The sequence below is a fragment of the Mus musculus genome, chromosome 3 (genome assembly GCF_000001635.26).
Source record: "Mus musculus strain C57BL/6J chromosome 3, GRCm38.p6 C57BL/6J".
In the NCBI taxonomy this organism is placed as follows: Eukaryota; Metazoa; Chordata; class Mammalia; order Rodentia; family Muridae; genus Mus; species Mus musculus.
This window is the reverse complement of record NC_000069.6, coordinates 60456607-60480848: the sequence shown is the minus strand read 5'-3', so window position 1 is coordinate 60480848 and position 24242 is coordinate 60456607. Positions and strand designations below refer to the sequence as shown.

The window sequence follows — 24242 nt, the reverse complement described above, 5'->3', positions numbered from 1 at the left end:
GTCAGTAATGAGCTTGGAATATGCTGTAGCAAAAATGAAGACTAGGGCCAGGAGATAGGGAGAGTAAGTTTGAGAAAAGACATGCATGTAGAGATCAAGGCACAGCCACATCTAGGATATTGGATCTCTTCCTAATTAAAATGGAAAACATTTAGAGAATTTCTGAGAAGAGAGCAATATGGTGTAATCTGCAAATGATCAGGCTATTCTGGCAGGCACACAAGAGTGAGAAGAGTTTCTTAGAAGGCTGCAAGAGCAAAGACCACAGCGTGGTATGCTTTGCAGAGGGTGTGGAAGAAGAACCTTTCCACACTTGCTTTGGACCGAGTTCATATTCTTGCTGATAGGTGGAAAACAGCTAAGGGTAAGGGCATCCATCAACTGAGGAACTGGGAAAAGGGTGCTGATTAGTGATCACTATAGTAGATGAAGCAGAAAGAGTTGTGGAAAGGGAAAGGTTGGGTCTAGGAGGATGTTGGAATTTTGACTTCTGTTAACATCTGACTACAACAGTTAGTAGTCATTCCGACACATGAATCCAGACATTGGTAGACAGTTCAGGAAATATAGTTTTCATGTTATTTCAAATTAATAGAAAATTAAAGAAAGAGAAATGAACACATGCAAAAAACAAAAACAAAAACAAAACCATCTGAGCTTGGGAAACTAGAAAGGTCAAGGCTAGATTTTTGAAGAGAAGAAGCAAGGCATTTACTTCAGACTTCAGTTAGTGAATGGACAGAAACTGAAAAATGTATTTTGTGTTCCTAACACAAGCATTGGAGTATGTTTGTAGCTGCAAATTTGTGTGAGTAGACTATAATGAAGTCTTATTAAAGGGATGTTCTAGTATTACATATAAGATAACAGATTTTTCACTGTGTATAGAATGTACAGATTCATGGTTTCTATTTTTCTTCCTTACAGAATGTTTTTTCTGTAAATATGATTCCATGTGCACATTCAACTAAAAAAAAAAAAGAAAAAAAAGCTGTGGAATGAGAAATCCTTAAAATATGGCTACAAATATTCAGTTTACATACTGGAGTTTCCATTCTTTGTAACATCAAAATAATAATTTTAGCTAAGATAAAATGTAAATGTATTTAACTTGAAATGAATTATGAAGTTCAACATATAAATCAAGCAGGTGTCTCTGACTTATATCCACAACATTTAAGTCAGGTTTAGTAGTAGAACTGGCTGTGGTGAGGATTTCTGTACAGTTTGAAAACAAAGTAATGAAGCCCAAAATAAAATTAAACCAAGAAGAATACAATTGTTAAAAATTTTAAACCTAGAGAGGAACTGAGGCAAACGTAATTAATAGCATACCCATACTGCTTGGGAAGGAACAGAAGGAAGGAAACAACAAGCCAAGTCATTTGCAAACAATTATTTGGTGATATTTGGGAGGAGGACAAACAATTGCACAGAATCCCTGGGCTCTCGGGAGAAATTCTGATGCTATTGTAGCTGTACTGTATGGAACTGAGTCAGTATCAAGCACGTTAAAGCTGTCAGGCTACAGGGATCTCAACATGGGAGAAGAATCAAATGTGGAAAGGGGAGAGCAAGAAAAAATGTCTATGAAGATGGTTTTACCTAAAGATAATCAGAATGAGTTCAGAATACCCAGAAAGTATAGAAATATATGCATGGATATAGATGTTTTCACACATGTATGTTGATATAAACATATGTACTTACATGTTTGTGGTTGTGCATGGGCATATAAATCACTATATTCTGGTGAAAGGTTCACGAAAAAAATATGAGTGAAGGGACCACATTTTTAGCTCCACCAACCAAAGACATTGCAAAAATTCTTGAGATACAATGGAATGGATGTTGTGACAGCTTAGTATATCTTTTCACGCAAAAATAAGAAAAAGATCACTAATATGGTTGGTCAATACCATAAAGACATAAAAAAACAAAATAAATGAGACTCTGATGGTCAAATATGTACAATTTGACAACAAATAATTATGGCAACAATCAATTACAAGTCATGAAAGAAAAGCTAGAAATTCCCTGAGCCCAGCAACATAAAGTCATAAATAAACCAGTGTGGAAGAAAAGATTCTTTAGCCTGTAATAGCTTGGAAACAACATGTGTGCATAAAGGAAGTATCACAGTTGAAAGATGTTGTTTTTGCAAGATAAACACTTGTTAAACTTCACAATAAAGATTACATTAGACAAGAATATCAGTATTATGTCCAAGACAGTTTTTTTTTTGTTGTTGGGAAGTTGTCACTACGTGATGGGAAATTGCAGGCAATGCCTCAAAAAGGCAATAAAGCTGACATTGCTGGTGCAAGACAGGTGAGTGTAAGAGCCTTTCCACATGGTAGCACGGGAAGAAGCAACACTTTTGCAAGACTGCTGCACAAAATGTCTGACCACCCCAAACAGGAGTTGAGCCAAAACACACACACACACACACACACACACAAACAAACAAAAGCAAAAACAAAACAAAAAACAAAAAAATCCAAACAAACAAACTAAAACAAAAACAAAAACAAAAAACCACCAAATAGAAATATGTTAGCATAATTAAGCATGTTATGGGTAACAGTTATGTTCATTTTTTTTAAAGGTATCAGAAGAGATACTTTCCTCGTAAAGAAATAATAAGTACTTGAAATATATATGTTTACCCGGATTTGAACGGTATGCACTTTATTCATGTACCAACATACTACATGCAAATTTTATACATCAGTTAACTATATATTTGTTTTATGAAAAAATTAAAAGCTAAAGAAAAAGTATTGGTTAAAAGATCATATGCTTTAAATCCTTTAGTTTTACCCGAGATAATGAAAATATTCCAAACTAAACAGAGTGAGAAGACACAGCACTCAGCGCTGACTGTCAGGTGCAATGTGTAGTAACTGTGAAACTGGCAACAACATAGGTCTTGAGTGCATTAACAGTAAAATAAAATAGCTATGTGGAGAAATACATATGCTAATTATCTGGAATTACCCATTGCAAGTATACACACAATTCAAAACCATGTGTTGTGCACAATAAATATATGCGATTTTATTTGCCAATTAAAACTAAAAAAGAGAACTATTAACTAAATGAGATTATCAACGCTAGACTGAATTGGTTACTGGAGGGATAACATTATAAAGGATATTATTAAACAACAAAACTGAAATAGGAACATCCCATAAAAATGGACTGTCAGTAAAGATTTATGGAGACCATTGTATCTATCTGCTGGTGTACTTACAATTGCACATGGAAGGAAAGGGCCTTGTGCTCAAAAAGTCAAAACAAAATGAATTGAGTACAGACAGAAAGATGGGGAATTGACTATGAAACATTATATATATATATATATATCCCTTTTCAAGGAAAGGTCTCATTTTATATCCAAATGTGGCCCTGAACTCATGGTATAGCCTGGGCAGCCTTAAAACAAAACAAAACAAAACAAAATTATATTATGAATCACTCTACTCAAATTATAACTTTGAAAATTAGTAAAAGTTGCAAGTGAGTATTTGAAAAAGATAATTTTTCTGTTCTTGGCAGCATTATCACAGAGAGTGCTTTGGTTGCTTTTCTCATTCAGATCTTTCTGCTATAAAAAGAAAGGATGAATAACTTGCTTAAAGTTATTTTCTTGTGTAAAGCCAAATCGAATGAATAAGGTGTGCTAATGATGTTTTATACGATTTGTTCAGAATCAGAACAAGCTGTAATGATGTTTTCATGGACCACATGACAGCACTTGTTTCCAGGGTGAAAAGAATGTTTGAGGATGTGGTAGCAACAGAGTAGAGCACAAGTGAGGGCTCCCAATGAACAACCTGTAAGTGAAATGTCAGCGAGGGAAGAAACTCATTCCAGTCCAGATACCTACACCAACAGGGCAACTTCATTCTCACCTGTTTTTGTCAATTCTGAAATTAAGTATTAACTATAATGTCATTTCCCCTTAAATTTGGATTTAAAAATAAAAAGTATTTGTTGCAATAATATTAAAAGTAAAAATATATCAAATAAAAAAGTAAAACCTCTAGGGACATTGTGCAGGGGGCGGGGGGGGGGGTGTCCTCCGACTCCACGCCCAAGGTGACCCGGTGCTGGTGCCAGGACCATTTAGAGACTGCCATATCCGGGGATCCATCCCATAATCAGCCTCCAAACGCTGACACCATTGCATACACTAGTAAGATTTTGCTGAAAAGATCCTGATATAGCTGTCTCTTGTGAGACTATGCGGGGCCTAGCAAACACAGAAGTGGATGCTCACAGTCAGCTATTGGATGAACCACAGGGCCCCCAATGGAGGAGCTAGAGAATGTACCCAAGGAGCTAAAGGGGTCTGCAACCCTATAGGTGGAACAACAATATGAACTAACCAGTAACCCCCGGCGCTCATGTCTCTAGCTGCATATGTATCAGAAGATGGCCTAGTCGGCCATCAGTGGAAAGAGAGGCCCATTATTCGTACAAACTTTGTATGCCTCAGTGCAGGGGAGCGCCAGGGCCAAGAAATGGGAGTGGGTGGATAGGGGTGGGGGGGAGCGTATGGGGGACTTTTGGGATAGCACTGGAAATGTAAATGAAGAAAATTCCTAATAAAAAATATTAAAAAATTAAAAAAAGTAAAACCATTTTTCAGTTTGTTTCCAATGATGGAAAGAAAATTGTAAAGAGTACAGACAGCATCAAATCTAAGGACCAAGGATTAGTTCATGCAAAATACTAAACACAAACAAACAAACAGACAGACAGACAGACAGACAAAACCAATAACAAAAATAATTAAAAACTAAACAGCATCGAAGCCAGGCTGGTGAAGGAAATGTAACAGTCATTCTTAAAAGAAAGTTTATTTTAGGAATGTGAACATCAGGAAATAATACTTTTAACTGTTTCCCTACAACTCAGATGTATAAATTGTAACTGTATGTCATTAACATTGAAAAGATAGACACATTCAGGAACAGAATAGGCTTTCTTATATCTTTACTTTTTACACAAATAATTTCATAAATTGATATTTATATTCTTTTTTGCATCTACTTGCACTCTTCATTTTTGTACATATAATTATTTTCCCATTTGTTCAAAACAATATATATTAAATTTAAATATGCTACATTTGGCATAAGGAAATAAGGAAGAAATAAGGAAGAAAGAAAGGAAGAAAGAAAGAAAGAAAGAAAGAAAGAAAGAAAGAAAGAAAGAAGGAAAGAAATGAAGGAAGTAAAAAAGGAATAAAAGGCATAATGTTCTGATGTTCTTTTGGAAATTGCATATATATATATATATATATATACATATATATATATATATATATATATATACATATACACATATATTAGTATTAGTGTTTTCAAGTAAAATCATTTTTTAAAGTGCACTTGGCTACTGGCTAGGATGGGATAACACTCATGACAAGCAGGTTACTCTCTTTCATAGTGGACAATTTGGGGATGGCCAGAGTGTGAGAGAGACACCTACTTGCTCTGAACTTAATCAGTGTCTCTTCCAGGCTTCCGCCATCTCTCATATCCCTGATGTAGTTTCCATGTGTTCTTAACAACCAGGGCTTGTTAAGATTTGCTCTAAAGCAGATATGCACTTTCAACAACTATTCTTACAATTGTGTCAAGAAATGTTATCTGGTGAAACATAAATACATGTAGGTATAAAAATTTGTATCCCAGAAATATATAACGAACAATGTTCTTTCTAACTCCACTTCAGACATTTTTGGTTCATGCACAGACTCTAAGTGCTCTGCTTAAATGAGTTTCTGGAGAAACACAACTCTAACATTGAGCAAATGTCCCTTGAACATTCACACGTCTCCTGGAAACAACCGGTCAAGCGCTCATATTTCCCGTCCGTAAATAGATTGTTTTCAAAGAAGAAATTCTAAACTTATTTTCCACAATCTAGAAGCAGGCTGCTAAATAAGACATAATAATTCACAGCAACAACAAATTTGCCCTGCCAAGAAGACAGCAAGTTCTCTAGAGCCTTGGCCTTCTTTTACTGCCCTGAGTTACAGAGGTAATCAACTTCCTTCATAATTTTTCTCATGGTTCTTATACAGTATAAATTGTGATGTCGCATAGTACATAGCACACTCACAATAATCAGTAGTTAATGATACCCAAATGATTAAAAGTATAGATATTTGAAAATGTGGATATTGATAGGCTTTGAAATACAATTGTTAAATTAACATAACCAAGTTCAGATAAAAGTATTGTTGAGTTAGTATGCAATACGTAAAGATGAAGAGGCACCGGGTTATCAGGCTCTACGCTACCAACTTATTCTGCATTCTAGTTAGAAAGTCCAACTCACATTATCAAATACTTTCCTGAATTTATAAGGCTAAATATTTGCTTTCCTGAACCATTATGAGAAGATAGTGACTCTGGTCAGGGCCCAGTGTGTGGAAATGGTTTTAAACAGTACGTAGGTACCAGAAAGTGCAACGGCACTAGCAAGATATCACTGCTTCTCAGCATCGTGAAAACAAGATCCAGTTAGAAATGAGATATTGTTGAGTTCCTTTACTGGAGGCCATGACTGCCTCTTTTAAAAATAAAATTAAATGTGCTCCCAGATATGCGAATCTGTATGTTTTATTTTAGTAAATCTCAAGCCGTGAATGTGTGCTATGTGTCATTTTCATAAGCTGTTTAAATTTCGTAAGTTTTCACTGGCAAACTCTGCAAACCCCACATGTGTAACTGAACTGTGCTCCTGAGCGCCATTGTTCTTTCTAAAATTATGTTTGTTAACTTCAGTGTGGTGGAATAATTTTAGAAAACTCAAAGAAACCATAGACTGCTGCAAAGAAAGACTGTTAAGTTTCTATATTTGAATATACAGTTAAATATAGTTAATGTGGACAGTCAGCCTCTCAGACTTGTCCAAATTGGATGATTCTTTTTTTTTAGGACTTACATACGCCATTTTAGAATTTGACTCATGAAACCAGAGTAGTTTGATTCGTAACTACTAATATGAATTATTTCCGTTTTCTTTTTTACTCTATTAAGTTTTTTAAATGCAAGCTGCTCTTCTAAGGAAACTTAGAATTTTTTACATTTTATGGTTATGCACTTGATTTACATTTCAAATCATTTTTAAAAATTAAAGTACCATAATGTAATGAAATGAAACAATAATCCCAAATGCTACATGTTAAATAACATCATTTTTATGGTATGTAAAAAAATAGAATTTTTAAGGAAAAAATGTTCAATAAATAAAACATAAAAAGAATAAAAGAGACGTGAGAGGATTTATGAATGTCAGAAATCAACTTGTAGGAGGAAAATATAAACATTCAAATTTATAAATAACACAAATGTTTATACTAGAGTTAGCTGTGTGGAGGGTTACCTACAAATAAGGAAGACAGAATTTTATTTTGCAGCTAACGTAACTTTCAGATCAAAAAGAACTTAATTTTGTTTGCAGCTTATTAAAAGCTTAAATGTGAGGTTAAAACCAGTTAAACTTTTGTCATTTAAAAAAATTTACTATTTACATGAGAGGCTTCCACAGGCTACTTTGTAATTTGGGCAGCATCCATATCATTATATTATTGACAAAGCAACAGGACTACGAATAATAAACTGAAAAGTAACAAAAGGCACATTTTTCTTACCTCTGGGCCCTGTTTATAGCTGCCTGTCTATCTGCTCCGTTGCTGATGAACGACCACCTCAGACAGTTCTGTTTCCTGCTAGACTCTCTTTACAAGTGGCAAATACATAGAGGCTTTGCTCTGCAAAAGGATAGTGCACAAAAAGAGGAAGTTGCAAAATACCAGTCATTATGCTTTATAAATCCTACAAAGAAGACAAATGATTCACAAGGCCCTCATAATCTTGGAGACTGAGCTATAGTTTGTGCATCTCTTCATATATAATTAATGCATGTACATATTTACTTACGTTTAGAGAAGACCTGCTATTGAGGTGTAAACTCTGTCAAGCAATGCTCACGTGTGAGCAAACAGCTCCTTATGCCTAAATGATACTTAGAGAAAAAAGCAGAACCAGAAAAAAAAATTCTGTCCTATGTGGGAGATGGTGGAACTGACACGTGGGACATAAAGTTGCTTTTATAAATCTAATTAAAGTTATTGGAGTATGACTTTGGTACACATCAGACTACTGAAGAAAGGAGAAGGGAAAGGAAAGGACAGTTAATAAGCTAGCAGGTTTTCTCAGAATTGGGGTAGTGGTTCTTTACCTGTAAGTCTTAAACTTCCTTTCTCATGGCAGTGGTCTGTTACATGTAGATAAAGCCCTGCAAAAGTGAAACTTACTTATCCACCATCTCTCACAACTTTAGCCACAAGAGTGAAAAACAGGCCCAGATCTTGTATTGCTAAACAGGTAGATGGTTAATTTTCTTACCAGTTAGAAGAGTAAACAGATCTAAAGAAAGATGGCTGAAAAAAAAAAAGTCTACAAATATTATGCAGAGCTAATGAAAGCAAAAACGATAGACAACATCAAAAAAAAGTCCCGCTATGCAGATAGTCATGCATGTTTCATATATACATACATAGATGCATACTTCCCTTGGGTTCAGTCTGACAGATAATGAAAGCCAAGGGGGTAGCCAACTGGTAGCACTTCCTCCCACCTTCCCTTACTTATTGGGGAAGAAAGGGGGTGGATTGCAAGAATAACACAAGAGTTATGCAAAGTTTCATATACTGCAAGAACCATTTTCTGGACTTTAGAAACCATCATCCTGAGGGTATAACATTAAGTTTTATTTCTTTTTTAAAAAAATCTGAAACTTATTTCCTTTCTTTGTAGAGAATAGTTACATCATTCCCCTCTTCTGTTTGCTCCCTCTAGACCCTCCCATACCCCTTCCTTGCTCTGTGTCAAGTTTATGGTCTCTCTGTTAATTGTCACACCCACATACATGTATTTAACATATATCTATAAATACTTAGGTATTATCTGCATAACATCATTTGTATGTTTTCAGGGCTGGCCATTCGGTATTTGATTTCTCAAGCTGTCAAGCTACATTAGTTGCCTGTAGTTCTTTGTATATGGTTACAATGGCTAAATCTACAATATAACTCTGCACCCAAGGCTCAGACATATTTTCCAAAGAGCCATAAAGATAGTAAGACAGAAAACCAGGGAGTTTGCTGAGACGCTATCTCTTGGGAATGTCAGAAGCTACACCCATGAAGCCTCACCACCATAATTTGCCCAAGCATGAATAGAACAAAGACAATAATAAATATGCTAACACAGAAGGAGAAAAATCCCCAGAGGTCTTAATTCCATACCCCAAGCTTTGTATTTAATGGTGTAGTCAATGGACAGATGCATGGGTGAATCACTAAAAATGGAAATATTTTTCATCTTATTACACATACATTTAACATAAATTGACAAGAAGTAAAATAACTGAAACAAACTAAGACCCTTTCCTGTCGTGAAATATCACACAAAGAAAACAAAAACAAAAGATACAAACAGTAATAAACCCAAGTGACATCACATAAAATTTGATTTGAATTCATTAGTGAAATACAGACAGAATAGTCCCCCGAGGAAATGCCACTGCTGAGATTCATTATTAGTTAGGTGATTTTGTTTTTGTATCATGATTTTGTGAATATAACATCAGAATCATTTAGGCCTATAGGCCCAGTCTTACCTCCTCAGCACCTGTGGATATAGTAGTGTCCCCTCATCTATGGGTTCTCTGACTAAAGTTTCAATTACAAGTGTCTAGCCACAATTCAAAAACATTATGTGGAAAACTATGGAAATGATACATTGTGATGGTTTAAATAGGTATGGCCCTATGAACTCATGTGTTTGAATGCTTAGTGATAGGGAGTGACACTATGAGGATTATGTGTGGCCTTGTTAGAGGAAGTGTGTCACTGTGGGGGTGGGCTTTGATATCTCCTATGCTCAAGCTATACTTAGTGTGGCACACAGTCTCCTGTTGCCTGTGGATCAAGATGTAGAACTCTCAGCTTCTTCTCTAGCATCATGTCTGTCTGCTTGCATGCTGCGATGCTTCCCACCATGAAAATAATGGACTGTAAACCTCTGAACTATAAGCCAGTCCCAACCAAATGTTTTCCTTTACAAGAGTTGCCATGGTCATGGTGTCTCTTTACAGCATAAAACCCTAACTAAAACAGATATATAATTTTAAGTTGCCAGAATTCTGTGCATGATGAAATCCCATGCCAGACTCCCTCTATGTGCCTAGTGGACCCACATTGTGCGCACTACCTACCCACAGTCAATTATTATCTACTTTGGTTCTTAGTAGCCCTGCCACACTGTCTTAGGACCTGTACTCAAGTAACCCTGTTTTACTTGATAACGACCCCAACATTCTAGAATAGTGATGCTCTACCCACTTTAATGTACCAAGAGAAGCCATGAAGGACTCCCTCAAAAGGAAAAGGCGAACACTCTTGGCAATTCAAGAAGAAAATAGATCTCATGGTGATGTAATTAATGTTCATGGTAAGGACACAGAAAACACTCACTGGCATAAGTAGGGTTTGGTGCCAATTGTTCTCATGCTTCTACTGTGAGAAAATCTTGAAATATTACCATTTTAGATAATGGGTGGACCACAGAAGTTACGTCTCTTTCCTGACATCAGTACTCTGTCTCTTCTGTCTAGAAGATGAGCATTTATGCTTCTGTGCATTTATTTTGGTGACTATGCTTGAGGTTTTGCCAGCTTCCCAACTTTTGCTCTGGCTAACTAATCCAGCCTACTGCTCTCTTTTTCTTCATCTGAATTTTTTGAGGTAATTACCAACACTGTTTCCTCGTGTCTTTCTTCTATGTTTGTATCAAATGTAACATAGATTTCACCATTTTAGCATGTTATCTGTACCTTCTGAAGCCATCAAGTGCATCCACATTTTTGGAACCTTTAGCTCTTAGCCTTCAGGACTTTCTCATCTATGAACACTGAACAACAACCTGCCCTCCCTGTGCTCCCTAGCAACCACTATTCTATTTCCAGGACTTGACTATTCTAGGTACTATACATAAATGGACTCACATGGTCTTTGCTCTCCTGTGTCTGGTTTATTTCATTTAGGTTCATAAGTGTCTAGCCTCTGTCCAAGTTACCTTCTTTTCTCAAGTTTGGCCAGAGTTCTGCTGTGTGAATATGCCACATTTTGTTCATCTGTCAGGGGACAGTGGGTTGTTTCTTCCCTTGGGGGGTTATGGAGGGTGCTGACCTACACATTGTTGTGCAAGTATCTGGTTGAGCCTCTGCTTCCAGTTCTTTTTGATACACACACACACACACACACACACACACACACACACACACACACACAAAATGATACATCCTCTATTGCCACGGTTAATGTTGGGAGGAAGTGGAACACTATTAAGTTTATTCGTGTCACACTGTCCTTCTGCATTTGTATTCTTGCTTCCTCTTATTCACCAAGTCTCCTTGTTAGTCAGGAAATGAGCTCTGTCACCAAACTGCAAACACATTAAAGGCTTCTCTTGCCATCACTTTTCAGCACATGCCCTCTACTGACCACTTCCTCTCCCTGGAAGTTGAGTTTCCATTCTGGGCTTCCTCCTCGCCTTCTCTGATTTTCTCATAGGAGCTTCTAGCTGTGTAAATGTTAGATACTGCTTTTTCTCATAATTTAGTCTGATAAATTGTCTCATCACACTGTATTTTCAACATGTTTCTACTTGAAGTTTCCATTAGCAAATAGTAACCAATTCTTAATCTTTCCCTTCAGAATGCATGTTTTCCTGGAGAAGTTTTGATGATACATCCTCTATTGCCACGGTTAATGTTGGGAGGAAGTGGAACACTATTAAGTTTATTCGTGTCACACTGTCCTTCTGCATTTGTATTCTTGCTTCCTCTTATTCACCAAGTCTCCTTGTTAGTCAGGAAATGAGCTCTGTCACCAAACTGCAAACACATTAAAGGCTTCTCTTGCCATCACTTTTCAGCACATGCCCTCTACTGACCACTTCCTCTCCCTGGAAGTTGAGTTTCCATTCTGGGCTTCCTCCTCGCCTTCTCTGATTTTCTCATAGGAGCTTCTAGCTGTGTAAATGTTAGATACTGCTTTTTCTCATAATTTAGTCTGATAAATTGTCTCATCACACTGTATTTTCAACATGTTTCTACTTGAAGTTTCCATTAGCAAATAGTAACCAATTCTTAATCTTTCCCTTCAGAATGCATGTTTTCCTGGAGAAGTTTTGATGTTACAAAGTCCTAGGTGTTTCCATGTAATGTGGAAGAAAATAAAATCAAAGATCTGCTTCTATTATTCATTAAGCAAGGCAACCATTATTTCTGTGACATTTCCTCATCTGTAAGGGGGGCCTTAAATATTCACCTAAAAATATTATTGGAAGGTTACAAAACAAAAGGTACGTTCTTAAGGATTGTAATATAACATAAAGACAAAAAGTCCACTCAAATTCTCTCCATTGTTTTGCTACCCATGATGTAAGTTGTGTGATCAATTGGATATGCATATCTTGGTTTTAGCCATACCACTCAGAGCATAACCTATGTTGTGTATTGTGTATATTTGATCCCTGTTATTCATTTCTTATCAAATTTTATCTATAAACTCATATTATATAACAAATTAAATTGTTTTGTGAGATTATTTAAAGTAACTTAAAACATCACTGCATGCTTTTGCACTTTACACCATAATATGAAGATATTTCTAAGATGTGTGTGTGTGTGTGTGTTCATATGTGGACATTTTTGTATAGATATACATAAATGGTTACATATTGGTTAACAATGTATGATTTACTCAATACCTTTCTACCTTACCTTTTGACAAGGTCTCTCACTGAACCTAAAGCTAACTGATTAAGCTAGAGTAGATGGCCTGGAAGCTTCAGTGACCTTGGTCCCCAGTGCTAGGATTACAGGTCCATTCATCTCCTTGTACATGGGATTTTATCTCTGGGTGTTGAGTCTTGCCAGTTTGCAGGATAAGCACTTTACCAATTGAGTCCCCAATCCCTGCAAAACATAATTAGAATGAATTTATATATGGAATTCCTTCATTGACTGAACTTTACAACTCAAAACAGTGCCAAAGACAGGAACAGAATCATGAAGGCCTCCCTTCTTTCTCCCAGCCAGGTATTGGAAAAAGGATTATTGAACCATCTGTATATACATGTTATTTGTCCATGCTAAGGCATCTAGTCAAAAAAGGTGTTACAAGTATAAATTGCCATTAATTTTTGTTGTTCCATACTGCTGCTAATATTTGACACAATAAGACATTTATTGAGTTGACACTCTGTTGGGTCAAGAAGAGATGTCTTAGAAATTTTCAGTTTACCTTCCTAATCCAAATAGAAGTAGATCATATTTTTATTTTTTATGTTCACAGCCAACTTCACTGCATATGCTGCATACACACAGCTACCATTTCATAGACTGCTCATTTGCTGATCTCACTCATTTGTATCTTGGATGTTTGTCTGATCTTTATCAACTGGAAGGGTTAAGAAGTCATTCCATATTACTGTGTTGTACTCATTCGTTCTGGTGCTGCTATTATCATTTCTGCATCATTTTAAAGGTTTCTTCATTACAATTGGAGCCTTGTGAGATAACCCTTATATCCTTTGAAATTATCCCTGCTCTCTGGGGCAAGATACTTGAACCAACTTTGTATATTTTCTTCCTGAGATCTAAAGTTAGTTACTTCTCTAAAGAACCATGGTGATTTTAGGGAATCACAGTTAAACCCCTGTGTAACTTATTACTGCTGAGCTATTGATAGCATTTGGATTAAATTTGCAATAAATAAATCAATATTTAACAAGACGGTTAGAGATGTGACTTATTGTAAAGAGCTCTTATAGAAGACCCAGATTTAATTCTCAGCACCTGTGTTGGATAACCTGGATCTGGCACCTCCAGGGTCTGCAAACATCTAAATTTATGTATATATACCTACAAGTGCATGCATACACACACACACACACACACACACACACACACACACATTCATCATAATTTAAATAAACAAAATAAATATATGAAATATTTTAATTTCATCTATTTGCCAAGCAACATATTCTTGAAAAGCACATGTGTGTGTATACATATTCACACAACATACACACACACACACACATACACACACAAATCTCTGTCTGTCTGTTACTTTATAATATGCATGGCTCTTATGCATCTTTTAGTGCACTAAAATAATTGAGGTTAATAAGCTCAATCTAGGAAAATACCTGATTTTAGATTAAAATTGGGCATTATTTCAATTTAAAAGGACATTTTGATAAAGAAAAACAATAAAATTACAATTGTCATTATTCATGTTTAGGATGTTCAAAGTACCTTTCTAAGAAATTGTAAGTCATATAGTTTGGAAGAGGGTCACAGATTCTTTGTCTTCATAATTTCAATCCTTATTTACTATCACAAATCTCTCTTCCTCTGCTATTTCTTCTCACCTTCCATTCCCCTCTCTTCTCTGCTGCAAGTCAGGAGTCTCTTTACAAGAATCTAAACTCTGGAATGCTTAAAAACCAGAAACTTACCTGAGGACTGACATAGTGTTAAGAGTGAAAAATTCTACTCTTCATATGATAGAGCATAGTCAAAATATTGTTTGAAATTGTCTTCAGGATGTATGTATAAGGGATGTGTGTATAAGGGATCCATGAGATGTATAGGAACTGTGAGTTTAGACCTAGGCCTAATCCCACATATATCATCATGTACAAGCAAATCGTCTCCATATTTCAGGCCAGGTCTATTCATATGACCTAAGAGCATCAAGGAGCTGGAGTGATGAGTCGGTGGACAATGCACTTATCCCACACGCGTGAGGACAGCAGTTTGGATCATCAGAAACCTCATAAAAGTGAAGCTGGTGTGGGATCTGCCTGGAGTCCTAGTCTTTCTCAGGTGGAGAGAGGGAATTATCTAAGGAAGTAGATGGCTAGACCTGTGCAAAAGATGAGCTCTGGGTTCAGAGAAACTCAGCCTCAGCATATAAGGTGGAGGGCTATCAAGAAAGACACCATGCATCAACTTTGTGATTTTAGAAGCATGCTTTGCACACGTAGGGATGTGTAACCGTATGTCCACACAAGCAAACCCAAATACACACACACACACACACACACACACACACACAACACACAATACACATATACATTTACGAAAATTTATCAAATGACTGTGCATATTTCCTTGTAAGGAGATTTCAGTTAAAGTAAAAGATACTCTCAGTTGTAACCACTAGTTCTTTCCTAAGTGCAATTACATGGGATTCTAAAAGTTCCAAGGCAGCACTGTTTTGGATGCTATCTGCACAGCTAAGTGGTGAGGTGTGTTCCTCTGGTTCACAGATTTTAATTTGAACTTGCTAAGGAAATGCTTTAACATTTTAACGTTTATATATTTCCTTTGCTTTTATTAAGTGAATGCCTCGAAAAGGAAGGCTTGGCCTGATATTCTCAATCATCTCTGACCTCCTATTTTATTTATATACTGTAAATCAGAAGTTTAGTACAGTGAGATGCTCAAAGGACTGGGAAGCTACCAGAAATAGAGAGCAGAGAGAAGATGTAACCTGATACTTATGCTGCAAGCATTGTCCAAAACTAATTTAAGACATAAAATTGGACAAAATTCTATTCTACTTTGTCAACTTGTTTTTAAATTTTTTATTATAATAAAGATTTTAAAAAATTAAATCTGTTTGAAGTAATATTAAAGATTTATAGTCATTCGTCTACTTTATTTTTATGTGCAATTTTGTAAGGAGTAATAAAAATCAAATCAATGGGTATAAAATCCATGAATAGTCTTTGTGCCCTTTACCATCCTGTTCTTTGGGCCAGATGCTGACTCTCCATTCCTTGCCAGGATGCCTTATTCTCTTCCTTCTGGCTGACATTGACCATTAGAAACATGAGCATTGGGTGCAGTTGAATTTTGAGTACCTGTATCTTCATATTTCTGCTAGTGAATATATTCAAAAGTGATTAGATTTGTCCACCAGTCCCCGGTTTGTTTCTATTCCTTACTATGACTCTGTCTAGGTTCCCACAGCACGGAACTTTCTTGATGTTCATGGTTGAGATGGGACTGACTGTCTACCCAGGCAACCTTCCAAGTGCTCTGTCAAGCCTTGTGGACTACTCATGCCAATAACTCTAGGTTCCTTCTCTGAATACCTGAACTTGTTACTTTTAAGAGCACTACTTCAAGGAGACCTCATTCAGGGTGAATAGTTACATTGGGATGCAATCAAATTGCAGTTTAACTTAACACATCAGAAAGTATACAGTTTCGCGGAAATGCAAAGGTGCAAGGTTAGGGAGGTACGCTAAGTAAGTGGGAAACAATCACTTAACTAAGTAAATAAATAAGTAAGAGTATGTGGATATTTGGAAGGGACGATTAAGGTGAAAAGTATATGCAGTCAGAGAAAAGGTGTAATATTCACCATGTGATATGAAGCATGCTATTTTGGTCATATCAACTCACAGACTGGGAAAAGTATTGGCAAACGAGTACTGCAGATATAAGCAAGAGTACCTATGTACGATGCAATGGAAAGGGCTTAGAGCATCCTCTGAAAACAACAGAAGAAATCCAAACATGAACGCAGAACTCAGGATTGCATCCATGCTTAGCAAACAGGCTCTAGTTTCGTTCCACACCCCAAGAAAACATAAGGTGACGGAAAGAAAGAACTCCCAGTGTGTTAGCTATGGGCATCTGCACCGTTCAAGCCCATTACTGCTTGTTCCTTGCAGAATCTCTGAGATATTTCTCGGAGAAGCAAGTCCTTGCTGGATATGTGCTAAGGGATGGTGCTTCTAGAACTTCTTAGCATTGCTGAAAACATGTGATTACTGTCTGCAAATGGATTAAATACTTTCCCTTTGTGAAACCTTTGACTGGTTCAACAACAATTGTATGATTCATGCCAACAAGAAAGATACAGTACTAGAAATCCATGCTCTTCTATTAGGAAACTCTGAGGAGCCATGGCAACAGGAGAACCAGGAAGAGAAAGAAGATTTGAAAATGAACTTTAAATAAACAGGTGACACGAATAACAACAAAGTATTTTATTTAAGCTAATAGTCTAACAGTGTAATGATATTTAACAATAATATAAAAATGTAATAATAGGTAGAAATACACAAAATCATGTTATTTCCACCTTTAAATATAAATTTAAACCACTTAAAATGATACCCAATGAAAACTTCAATATTCAGTCACACCAGCCTCATTTCAGTTGCCCAGTAGCATCAGGCAGCATTATTCTGCACTGTCATTTCTAGAGTATAACAGGAATCAGCTGGGAAAAGATGCAGGACAAATTTTGTTCCAGTGAAAGGATGCTAGGAGCTACAGCATCCTTAAAGGTTTGGGTTCCTTACTCGGGTTAGCAATGATGTCATTCCCTAGACTCCTGTTGTACACTTAAGGTTTTTATGGGCAACAAAGCTCACGCATTTAGAGAAGGGTAACCAGGAATCTCATCTTACATCCTCTATTGTTTTCTTTCTGACATGCTGCATGTTGCACCCACCATATCACTGAGCTACACCCCAGCTGGGCAATCTCATGCTGAGTAGGGGTCTCTCAATACCTTCTTTCTTTTGTCCATGTCAAGACTTGGAACATTCCTATCACTGGTATGTTATATGTAAATATATTAATTATTCATCCAAAAATTGCTGACCCAACCTGGATCCTCATCATTGTAGGATATCAAAAATTATGTTTGTATAATAGGACCATTAAATTAAAAATGCAAATAATATCCCTTTTAGTCTTATAACATATATAATATAAATATTATACATTAAAATAGCTTTCAATTTTTAATTTGGTATACTTAAATGTCTTTAAATTAAATTTTCTGATTGACACTTCATTTTTTATTTTTGTAAATATAAAATATTTTAAGAATGTAATATTTTTTATTCTGGAAATTTTGTTAAATTTTAATCAAATGCATATATAAATTCTAAGTCCTAGAATTGCTTTAGGAAATGAATTATACTTTAAAAAATTCAAATTTTTCTTCCCCACTTCTTTGCTAAGAACCACTTTTTTCCATAAAGGCATTTCAAATAACTGAGCAGATTTTTAGATAGTAAGTAAAATATTCCCCTCCTGCCAGCTGGATGAAGAGAGGTTTGCTATTTCTATAGTAAAACAACGACAAAAACCCTCATATGTATGCATAACAAATAATATACACAACACAGTAAGTAGTACGTACTGCAGACTAGGGATCAGGTCAAGAAAAAATAGGACCCAAAGGGAAGAGGTAGAAAATATTACTCTTACACTGAGAGGCTTATGCAATAGCCCTTAGTGGCAGCCACAGCAAGCCAGAGCCACAGTGAAATGTTGAGCTGCTTTCATAATCAGAGTTCCAGGACACAGAGGTGCCATTAGTGTGTGTGCATTTCCCATTAGTGTGTGCAATGCCATTAGTGTTAGAAGCTCTCATAGCATGATACATTAGCTTTAAGCGATTGCTTTTGTTTGTTTATTTGGAGCTGCGGTGAAATTTGCATTTGGAAAAAGGCAGATTCGCAGTAACACATTCTAAAATGATGTAGTATTTCTAAGTGGGGAAGTAGTTCTATGTTTATTGAAGGCAGATGTCTTTCTCAATTGTATTAACTATTTTTGACATTTGAGGACCAATTCTGACAGTAGCTGGTAAATATAGTCTACCATCTGGCCACTACAGACAGCCTTTGGACAGTCATTTTGACATACTGAAGAGCTTTACAATGTACTATTTTGTTGTAAAACATGAAGAAATGGAAGCTTAATGCATCCGTTTCTTCCCCAAAGCCAATTGCCAGCAGTCATACAGCTTTTAAAAAGCTTCTGAGACACCACTTCTGTTCTATAGTGACTGAAACTTCGCAAACTTATCAAAGCTTTAATTTATGGCACACGCCAAAGAACGTGATCCATCATTCTACACCCAACTAACTCAGAGGCTTCTGCAGTTTGCTTTTTTAACTGTCAGGATAATGTACTATGCCCTGTGGAAACCCATTTATGAAAGAATGTATGTGCAAATGCATAAATGTATACACAAGCAGTATACGTATATAAATATGTGTATCAAGCCATTTATTATATGTATACATCTATATTTAATCTATTTAGCTATATTATGTTTGGGAGCTGTAGAAAGAGATCATTATCAAACTTTGGAAATCCAAAGACAAACCTGTGAAGGCTAAAATTTATTGTTTATTTCAATTATCTGGGTATAATTACTACTCTATCTGGATATATATTCTTCCAGACACATCTATATTTATATCATCTATATCTGTATCTATACCTATCTATATGTCACCTAGATTAAAATTTTAAATTTGAGGTTTTTATTATTTTCTTTATTATATTATAGCAGAATCCTATGAACTGACTTCCTATTTTTTTGTTATTTATAGAGTGGAACACATAATATCTAAGGAGAGGGAAGTTTGGAAATAATTCAAATTCTTTTCATAGGGTAGGGTTTTAGCTCAGGTAGAGCATCTGTCTGTCACATACACAAGTCTGATTTTAATTCCAAGTACCAGACAACATTTTTCCCAACCACTTTAAACATTGAAATAGTAATATGTATTCCTTTATAGAACATCCCATAAAATGTATTCAGATTTTAATGTATACATATATGTTATTTATAATATATACATATATTATTTATAATAGACATATATGTTTTTATTATGTGTGTGTGTGTGTGTGTGTGTGTGTGTGTGTGTGTGTGTGTGTGTGTGTGTATTTGTGTGAGTGTGTGTGTGTTCTGCCAGTTGGATGATGGTATGTTTGTTATTTCTTCTCTTTTATTCTTTTTATTTTTGAAGGTCTTAAGTTTTTAAAAATTTTTTTATGTGAAAGGTTAACATGATTAATTTCACTGGGTGATACAGTCTTGAATAATCAATCCAAGATCTTTTAGCCCAACTTACTGAAGCCCATGTCCTCTGTATATTGCCAGAAACAATGACAGCACAAGTTCAGACCTTACCCCCAGATCAGACCATGGAGGTTGGAGTAGACATATCATGATCAAAAACCCTTGGCAAACATCTTTGTTTTGATTCCAGAAAAAGATGGTGGTGAGCCCATTTGCCTTCAGATGTCCAATAAGGAAAAAAGTTGTTATTTCTATATTAGAAGACACAAGAAAATAAACAAAATGATATGTATGCACTGCACACAGTGTGCACAATGCAGGAACATGTGCCACAAAGTGGGGATCAAATCAAGGAATGCAGTGTCTAGGAAGCAGTGTTACACACAGAGGGTCATGTTATAGCCCTTGGTGGCAGTCATAGCAAGTCAGAGCCACTGTTCTCTTTCTCTATCTTTCTCTGTGTGTCTGTGTCTGTGTCTGTGTCTGTCTCTCTCTCCCTGTCACACACATGCACAAGCACACACACACACACACACACACACACACACACACACACTAAGGCTATATAATGATGATTTGGACATGATTTTATGATTTGAAAGACCTTTATAAAAACTGTGACTCACAAGCGTAGAGCTACTGATTTAATATTTTAACAAGTCAAGCCTGAGTGACTATATCGGTTGCTCCATGTTCCAGGCAACTTCAATTGTCAAAGCTTCCGTTGTTAACAAACACAGAGAGTATCTATTCTAAATGAGGATGGGCCACAGCCTGCAAGAGTCAAACTTGGAGGTCTGCCATTATGTGACTTCAAGAATTAGGTACTAATTAATACACGTGAGATACACGAGTGATTTGTTTCCACAAAGTCTTGGAAAGCTTTTCACAGGAGATAATATCTAAAGAAAAATCAAGAAAGACATGCAGTACTTCAAGGACTAAGTTCCAGGGCTGACATAGTTGCAATTTAAGAAATATCTAGTAAAATTTCTTCTGAAGAAGACCAAGAGGTCATAATTGAAAAAATGAATTTGTCAGAAATAACTGAAAAATATTTAGAAAAATGATTGGTGTCTTTATAATTTTAAAACAAAATTCAAAAGTTCTGAAAATAACCAGCCAAACACTTGTGTAATTATTATCAGAATGAAGACATATTGACCTTTTCATAAGGTATCTAAGTGTTTTCCCAACTCACTGGAAAACCAAAACAATTTGGCTTTCAGTGAGTATCTGAGGCAAGTGCTAGGTTATTATCAAAGAGACTGGGAGAGTAAAAGTACCTTTGGGAGAAGCTTATATTTAGTAACGCCAATGCCACACACTTACTTTTAGATTAATGACTCACTGGCATACTTCAAAACTGCACAGGCTCACCAAAGAAAGGAAAATGTCTCCAACAGGATTCAACAGGTTCTACATGTTCTAAACAATCTGGTGTCCACAGTCATTGGTTGTAACTCTGTAACCAATTAGTTTTTTTAATTACAGACAGACTTCAGGTTTTATAAGGATATGTTTCAAAACTTGATGATAATTGTTTGGATTTGATTCCCAACATTTGCAAGATGCACGTTGTAGGCTTAGATTCTTTCAAACCTATTTTAATAAAGATTCTTAAACAATTCAATTTCCCTTCTAGCCCATTGGCAAAAAGTAGGGGGAGAAAGATGTTTCATAGGACAAGAGGGATGTGGACCTGATCAGCAGTAGTTCTTTGGGGGCGATTCCAAACACGAATCAGTAGTAGCAATCAAGCCCAATTGTCAAACACCAAACACGGATAAGTAGCAGTGACTCTATCCAGAAGGAGGTCAAGAAGCATTCAGACAAAGACCAAAGTGTGGACACTTTACCCCTTCTTAGAAATGGGAACAAAACACCCATGGAAGGAGTTACAGAGACAAAATTTGGAGCTGTGACGAAAGGATGGACCATCTAGTGATTGCCATATGCAGGGATCCATCCCATAATCAGCTTCCAAATGCTGACACCATTGCATACACTAACAAGATTTTGCTGAAAGGACCCAGATATAGCTCTCTCTTGTGAGACTATGCCGGGGCCTAGCAAACACAGAAGTGGATGCTCACAGTCAGCTATTGGATGGATCACAGGGCCCCCAATGGAGGAGCTAGAGAAAGTACTCAAGGAGCTAAAAGGATCTGCAACCCTATAGGTGGAACAACATTATGAACTAACCAGTACCCCGGAGCTCTTAACTCTAGCTGCATATGTATCAAAAGATGGTCTAGTTGGCCATCACTGCAAAGAGAGGCCCATTGGACTTGCAAACTTTATATGCCCCAGTACAGGGGAACGCCAGGGCCAAAAAGGGGGAGTGGGTGGGTAGGGGATGGGGGTGGGTGGGTATGGGGGACCTTTGTGATAGCATTGAAAATGTAAACGAGGAAAATACCTAATTAAAAAAAAAAGCATTCAGAATAGTATGAGAAGTTCTTTGGCTTTTTTCTATCTACGAAGTCTCTACAAGCAAAGATCAGCGAAGCATTACAAGGCATACCTATACAAGAGTGTTGTCAATGAAGACGACCTGCAAAGCATTGCAAGGTTCACCAAGACAAGAACATCCCATCATTGTCTGTGGGATTATATTTATTTCTTTCTAAACATCACGTGCCCTCTCAAGCAAAACATCACGTGCTTCCGCAAGGTAGCTTCCAGAAAGACACGTGACCGTTCTCAGCCCAACCTCCTCTCGCATGTCTGCTTCATCAAAACATCCTCCCATTAGATTATTTGCAGAAAAACATCACATGACACAACTGAGTCTCCAGAAAAATCAGAAATTTCCATTTTAACACATTATTACTTTTTCTTCTTGGCTCATGAACACTGGTTGGACACAGTGCACAACAGGCAAGACTTCCCCTTTCTTAATACCCACCATGTCCAACAGTACAAAATGTTCATTAACTTTATTAAAATTATTAATGTACTAAATCACAATACCAATGGTGATTTAATTTTAAAAGATTCCTATTGTTTCCTGATATTTTATAACTACATAAATATATGTAGTTCATTATACTATTCGTTTCTATAGTTGTCAAATTATCACAAACTTTGCAATGAAAACAGTTTTTCAGTAGATTGCGAGCCTCACACGTCTTATAGGGCTAAGTTCTCCAGACAGCTCTTTAACTGCTGAAATTCTGGTCCCAGCATTTATTAGTATTTCTTTCTGTACTCAATATGGTAGAAAGTGTGGACACAGATGAGTTCTCTGTGGCTTTATAATTGAAACCCTCACTTTCCAGCTTGTTTTAACAAGAGCAGTGGTCACATTATGCACCGCACTAGCCTGTTCCCTCCATCTTTGAGATACCCTTGCACAACACTGTGTTCTCAAACTCCTTCCTTGTTTAACCTCTGTGTTCCCATCTCCCACTGTAGACCAAGTGACATGAGTATTTAGATTATGCCTCTGTGACAATCTGACTTTGCATTTTCATTACCTTTTCAAATTCTTCAGGGTGATATCTATGTAGTGTTTGATTAACTGGAATATGTGTATATCCAGGGATCCAGGGGACTACCTCAGATTCTGCTTTCTCAGCATATATCTCATTAACACCTACTAGTATATATTACCATTGACATATACATAGCATATACAGTAATATATACAAACATCTGTGACATGGAACAGCCTCATCCATGGAACCTGTTTTTACTAACAAAAAGTAGTAAATATTATTTGTGAGAAATTGAAGTAAATTTGAAACATTGTTAAAGTGGAAAGATGTGTGTTTAGGGAGTTTCTCTTCCATTCTTTCTGGTGCTTTTATGTTTTAAGAGTATAGACTAGAAGGTAAACAAATGCAAATACCCACCAAGCACCATCTCCCCCCCCCACCACACACACACACACACACACACACACACACACACACACAATATGTATATAAATAAAAGCCCTAACAAAAACCAATGTCTTCCCAGCCTGAACCAGGCAAGGTATTCCTTCCTTCCACATCTCTAGCCTTTGGACTCTTGTCCATTTGTTTCAGCTCTTACATTGGGACTATGTTTCTAAAGCATTGCTCTAAGACATGCAACATGGTAGCCATATGATTAAGGATGATCATCATATGCAACATGGTAGAGCATATGATTAAGGATGATAGTGCTTTCCATGAGGAATGTGTGAGAGGCAGCGATCTCTAGACAACAGACAGCTACGACCAAAGTA

At 36.4% G+C, this 24242-nt stretch overlaps 1 protein-coding gene across 11 annotated transcripts in view; it reads right to left on the bottom strand.

The window, feature by feature from the left end:
• Mbnl1 (muscleblind like splicing factor 1) overlaps positions 1-8290 on the bottom strand; it is a 157192-nt gene extending 148902 nt beyond the window's left edge. For 10 of the 11 annotated variants that reach the window (XM_006501798.4, XM_030252724.1, XM_030252727.1 and 7 more), the window contains exons 1-2: positions 7965-8290; positions 7676-7795 (exon numbers count right to left, since the gene is read on the bottom strand). The gene's annotated coding sequence lies outside the window, so the exon portion shown is untranslated. The remainder of the gene's footprint in view (positions 1-7675; positions 7796-7964) is intronic. The other variant, NM_001253713.2, reaches the window with a different exon arrangement.
• Positions 8291-24242: the final 15952 nt, after the last annotated feature.